Source organism: Lactuca serriola, chromosome 1 (genome assembly GCF_051521515.1).
Source record: "Lactuca serriola cultivar US96UC23 chromosome 1, Lser_US96UC23_V15, whole genome shotgun sequence".
In the NCBI taxonomy this organism is placed as follows: domain Eukaryota; kingdom Viridiplantae; phylum Streptophyta; class Magnoliopsida; order Asterales; family Asteraceae; genus Lactuca; species Lactuca serriola.
Window position 1 is genome coordinate 78,627,792 of NC_136408.1, and position 5,948 is coordinate 78,633,739.

The following is a 5,948-nucleotide window of genomic DNA, read 5'->3' on the forward strand; positions in this document are numbered from 1 at the left end:
ACTGCAACTTCCATCACTTAGCTAGTTGACAACCCGGAGTAAGACCTTGGAGGGTTTCCAGGGCTTCCCTATGTATTGGCTTGCATGGTTTATGCGTTCTGTATAGCTGATTAGCTATACGAATTATGTGGTTACGTGATTGTGTGTGGGTATGCTCTGGGGAACTCACTAAGCTTCGTGCTTACAGTTTTATTTATTGTTTCAGGAATCATCGATTTGGAAAAGAAGGGCTCGGATGGATCGCAGTGCACACACCTATGATTTCCGCAATGATTGATTTTGGGATGAACTCTGATAAATGTTTTTAATTAATGATGTTTTGGAATGATTTAAGTAAACGATATAAATGCTTAGCTATAATAAAAATGAAATTTTTACCTTTTATTTTTGGGTCGTTACATACAACCCAGAGATCGACAGATCAGTTCAGAACATACGATCTTATTAACAGCACTTGGGGTTAATTCGTCAACGGAAAAATCGTAGTGATGCACGATCATATCAAAAAACTCATATGTTGGCAGGCGTAACCCCGCTTCGAATAGAGGAACAGGAACCCCCACTTTCCGTCGAGGACGGTCATAGGTCGATGATCCCTTTGCCAAAATCATCGCACCATGCTCCCATAAGAAGTCGAATCGTTCTTACGGAAGTTGGAATTCCTTTATGGTAAGGACTCTGCCATGACGGTCCATCGTCAGGAATAGATGAATGATAGAAAAGAAAAATTCGTAAAATGCCTGATTTGCTACAACGAAAGCTAGGAAAGGAGGAAAAGATGAAAGGTCTTGGGTAAAAGGGGGATTTTAAAGGCAAAACCGGCATCACAAACCGTGTAGTGATGGACCTGACACACACTAACGACGCTATCTAAAGTCCGTCGAATGCTATAGAATATTTCAGACATACACGTGTTGTAATATAGGCTCGAACGGCAATGCTACAAAGCCAACGCGTACACCTACAAGCCTAAGGGACTTGTTAACGTATCCCTCATGGAAAACATCAAAAAATCAGAAGTCAAACTAAAGCCAGGCTTGGCCTGGTTAGAATCTGGTTATGTCCAGTCTAAGGCTAAGGCTTGGCCTTTGCCAACGCGGAGTCACTGGTATGGAGGCTAAGGGGCATAAATGGGACCAATCAGAGAGTTCCACATGTCCATATGACGACAACTACGATCATCATAATATCAAAGATTCTCCTCTAGCCAATAAGGCGACGAGGCAAAAAGACGTGATGGAGGATCCTTCAATACGGATCCGCCACATCACATCTCACAAGGGAAGGCTCAAAATAATCAGTAAGGAGGCACGAGCCTCTCAATCAGGTATAAAAGGACCCTTCTTCCTCATGTAGAAGGGGACAAAACTCTTTATCCTCGGAATTACCCTTTCTTCTCACAGAATCAATTCTAACTTGACCGTCAGAGCTTCGTCTCGGGAATCCCTCTCATACATCGACCAACGATCATCTCTCTCTTTTGTTCTGTGATATCAGGAGAAGGAACTAGCTCAACTCTCACCCTCGATCTCAATTTAACCATCTCTGACATATCACATCAATATATATGTGTGTGTGTGTGTGTCTATATATATATATATATATATATATATATATATATATATATATATATATATATATACGTTTACTATGAAAATAAGTGTTTGTTTATATTTTTTAATAAATATGTGTTTGTATATATATATATATATATATATAGAGAGAGAGAGAGAGACGTTTAATATGAAAATAAGTGTTTGTTAACATTTATATATATATATATATATATATATATATATATATATATATATATATATATATATATATATAGGGTAAAGTGAATATACCTAACAACCTTATATAAGCTTAGGTACCTAACTCCATAATACTATATCGGTTTGTATCATATTTACATTGTAATTGCCTAAGGTTCTTAAACTTCAACCCCATAACTTGATTACGTCCAAAATCTTTGGACTTTCAACAATATCTTTCTTTTACATCATGTCTTTCAATCGAATACCACCTGATGGGCCTCATATCCTACCGCTACAAATGAAAGGATGTAGGAGAAATATAAAGATGAATTTCCAAATTTTTTTGAGGTAAATCAAGTTTAGGGATGAACTTTAAGAACCTTGGATGATTGCAATGAAAATTTAATGCAAAATGACGTAGTTTGATTAGGTTAGGTACCTAAGCTTATATAAGGTTGTTAGGTATATTCACTTTACCCATATATATATATATATATATATATATATATATATATATATATATATATATATATATATATATGTATATATATATATATATATGTATATATATATATATATATATATTGTAAAATATGTGTTTGTATACATTTTTAATAAAAATGGATTTATAGATATTTATGTACTTAATAAATTACTATTTTTTTAAATAGATATTTAGTATACAAAAAAGGTTTTTTTTTTTAAAAAAAAATTATATAGAAAATATAAGATTTTTTATGTGAACTTTTTTCGTATAAATATGATTTTATAAAGAAAAAACATATTCATAATAAATTTTTGAGAAAAAAAGTTGTAAAAAAACTAAAATTGGATGAATTCATGACAAACTTCTAAAATTTGGGCCAAAAGAGTAAATTTTGGACTAGAATTGTAATAAAATTTATAATGTAGGCCAAAAGTGTAAATTTTGGACCAAATTTGTAATAAATTTTGAAATCTGGGCGAAAAATGTTATTTTTGAAAGTTTGATTACCTATTGGCCCTGTAAAAGGGTTAAATTGAATACGATTATCGGTTTTAGGACTTAATTGCATAAAAAAATAAGGACTAAATCAATTATGAGGTCAATATGTAAGGACTTTATTGCAGTTTTCCTATGAATTAATTAGAAAATAGTTTTGGGCTGATTTACAATTAAATGGAATTTATTTAGAATTAATTTGATATTAATTAAGAGTACTAGGATTGGATTGTAATTATTTAATAGTTGAAAAACTACAACATTCTGGAACCATATAGGAATGGACGAAATCCGCCAGGGATTTATGCGTTGTGATTTTGAATTTTGGCTAAGGATATGGAAGAGATTTGATTTGAATTAAATAAGGTTTTAATTTTGGTAATTATCCTTATCACGTTTCTTTTCCACCAAGTTTCTTTCAGCTATAAATAAACACTCCTAGCATCATGATTTTTGTCCCTTAGCTCTTGCCTCTCTAGATTTTCAGTTTGGCAATTATTTTCTGTCTTCTTGAAAGTAAACGTTCTTTCATTTAGTCTTTTGGGTGTGATACTTTAGATACATTCTACTTTGGGTGCTCAACCCTTCTCAAACATGAGTAAATCGACTCAAGGGGTCTTTAAGTTAGCAAATTTTATTTTGCTATAAGGTCATTATTTCTTGACTATCTTTATTTTTCATATTATTAGATTATTATTCCTTGCAGGGTTTAGATCTTAACCTTTCTTAGAATAAAAAAAAATTGTTTTCGCTGCCTATGAATTTGTTCTTCGTTAGGATTAGTGAAACCTAACAAAGGTATTAGAGCCTTTGTCTATGATATGTGCCCTAGATTTTGAATTTCTTAAATGTTGAATGCTTAAATTTAAAGGTTTTCAAGAACACCAAAAACTACTAGAGTTTGCGATGGACCTTAGGGTTCTCGAAAATTTTGAGGGATTTTAACAGTTTTGAAGAACTTAGGTATGTTCAGAATTCTAATCTTTATCTGATTCTATTTCCAAACTAATTCAGATTATATTAATTCATATTTGGTAAGTTTAAATTTAATTAATATTAGATTTAATTAAAAGATTAAATTTAAAATATGATGGATATATATATATATATATATATATATATATATATATATATATATATATATATATATATATATATATATATATATATATATATATCATTATTCATAGGATATATTTAGATAATTCTTAATTTTGAATAATTGGATAGTTATTAAATATACATGAAATTCGAAATTAGATATATATGGATATAATTAGCTTAAAATTAATTAAATAAATGTTAATTAGAATTAATATGTTTAAACCTTATAATTTTAGCTCTCGAATGAAATGGTACCTTATTTGATTAATTAACTGTTCCAAGGATTTTCTTCAAGTTTAGAGTTCCTTAATTGATTAACACTCGAATGAAATGGTACCTTATTTTATTAACTCTCGAATGTTAAACTAATTAATTAATTAATTAATTTAATGTTCCAAGGATTTTCTTCAAGCTTAGAGTTCCTTAATTGATTAACTCTCGAATGAAATGGTACCTTATTTGAATGTGTTTCATTCTACTATGAAACACTGGATTATTTGCTAAATGAACGTTACTTTGGTTGTAAAAAATATAGTACACAATCATCTTGGTGCCTTCCACATTCTGACAAGAAACTTTTCAACCATATGAGCTCTTTGGCAGCTTCTACAAGTGCTAGGTATTCTGCTTTTGTAGTTGAAAGGGCAACAATCTATTGTAACCTTGACATATAATTGATTGTTGTACCACCAATCGTGAACACATAACCCATTGTGCTCTTTCATGAATTTGTACATCCCTATATTGTTGCATCAGCGAACCCTTCTATGACTACTACTTTCCTTCAGAAACATAAGGAACACTGAGTTGATCCTTTTAAGTAGTGTAGTAACCATTTCAATCCTTCCCAATGTCGTTTTCCTAGATTTGACATGAATATGATCATAACTCCTACCGTATGAGCAAGGCCTAGTCTTGTGCATACCATTACATACATTAAACTACCCACTGCAGATGCCTAGAAAACTTTAGCCATGTATTCTATATCATCTTCGGTCTTTGGGGATTGCTTCTTTGTGAGTCTCAATTGACTCCATAATGGTGTACTTCTGACTTTCACATTTTCCGTGTTGAAATTTTCTAAAACTTTCTTGATGTACTTGACTTGTGAAAGTATTAGTGTACCAGCAAATCTATCACTGGCTATGCTGTTGCCCAATATTCGTTTAGCAGCCCCTAGGTCCTTCATCTCGAACTCACTAGACATCTGCTTCTTTAGCTTGTTGGTCTCCTGCATGTCGTATCCAACAAGCAACATGTTATCAACATATAACAATAGGATGATGTAGAGGATTTTAATTTCTTCAAATAACAACAATGATCCATCTCACATCTGTTATACCTATTCCTCTGCATGAAGCTTTCAATTACCATTGCCTTGGAGCTTGGTTTAAACCATATAAACGTTTCTTTAGTTTGCACACAATATTTTCTTTTCCAACTATAGGAAAACCTTCTGGTTGTGCTATGTAGATGTCTTCTTCAAGGTCGCCATGGAGAAAAGTTATTTTCACATCTAGTTTCACTATATGGATATCTTTAGAGGCCACATTTCCCAAAAACGTTCTGATTGTAGTCATCTTCACAACTAGAGAAAATAACTCATTATAATCAACACCTCTCTTTTAGTGGAACCCCTTGACCACCAACCTTGCCTTGTATCTCTTGGTGCCATCAATCTCATCCTTAACCTGAAACATCCACTAGTATTGTAGTGATTTCTTCCCTATTAGGAGCTTAACAAAGGACCAAGTGTGATTCTTTTCAAGTGATCTCAATTCTTCTTCCATATCCTTCTTCCAATGTACAGATTCTTTCATCCTTAAGGCTTCTGGATAATACCGTTGGGTCAAAAATAGGGGTTCTTCTTTGCATTTTTCATAAAAACGAGTTTTTGATCGAGTTTAGGAGCAAAAAAGGGTGAAAAACGTCGTTTTTTTTTCGCGAAACTGTTGAAGGTGTGCAGCTTGGGTGTGCGGCCGGCTCGGTGTGCGACCCGGACGTGTGCGGTCTTGGTGTGCGGCCAGCCTCGCATAGGGTTCAACGTTCGCATGTATTACACTAAAAAAAAATTAAAGATTGAGTTGCGGTTGCCAGGGTTCGAA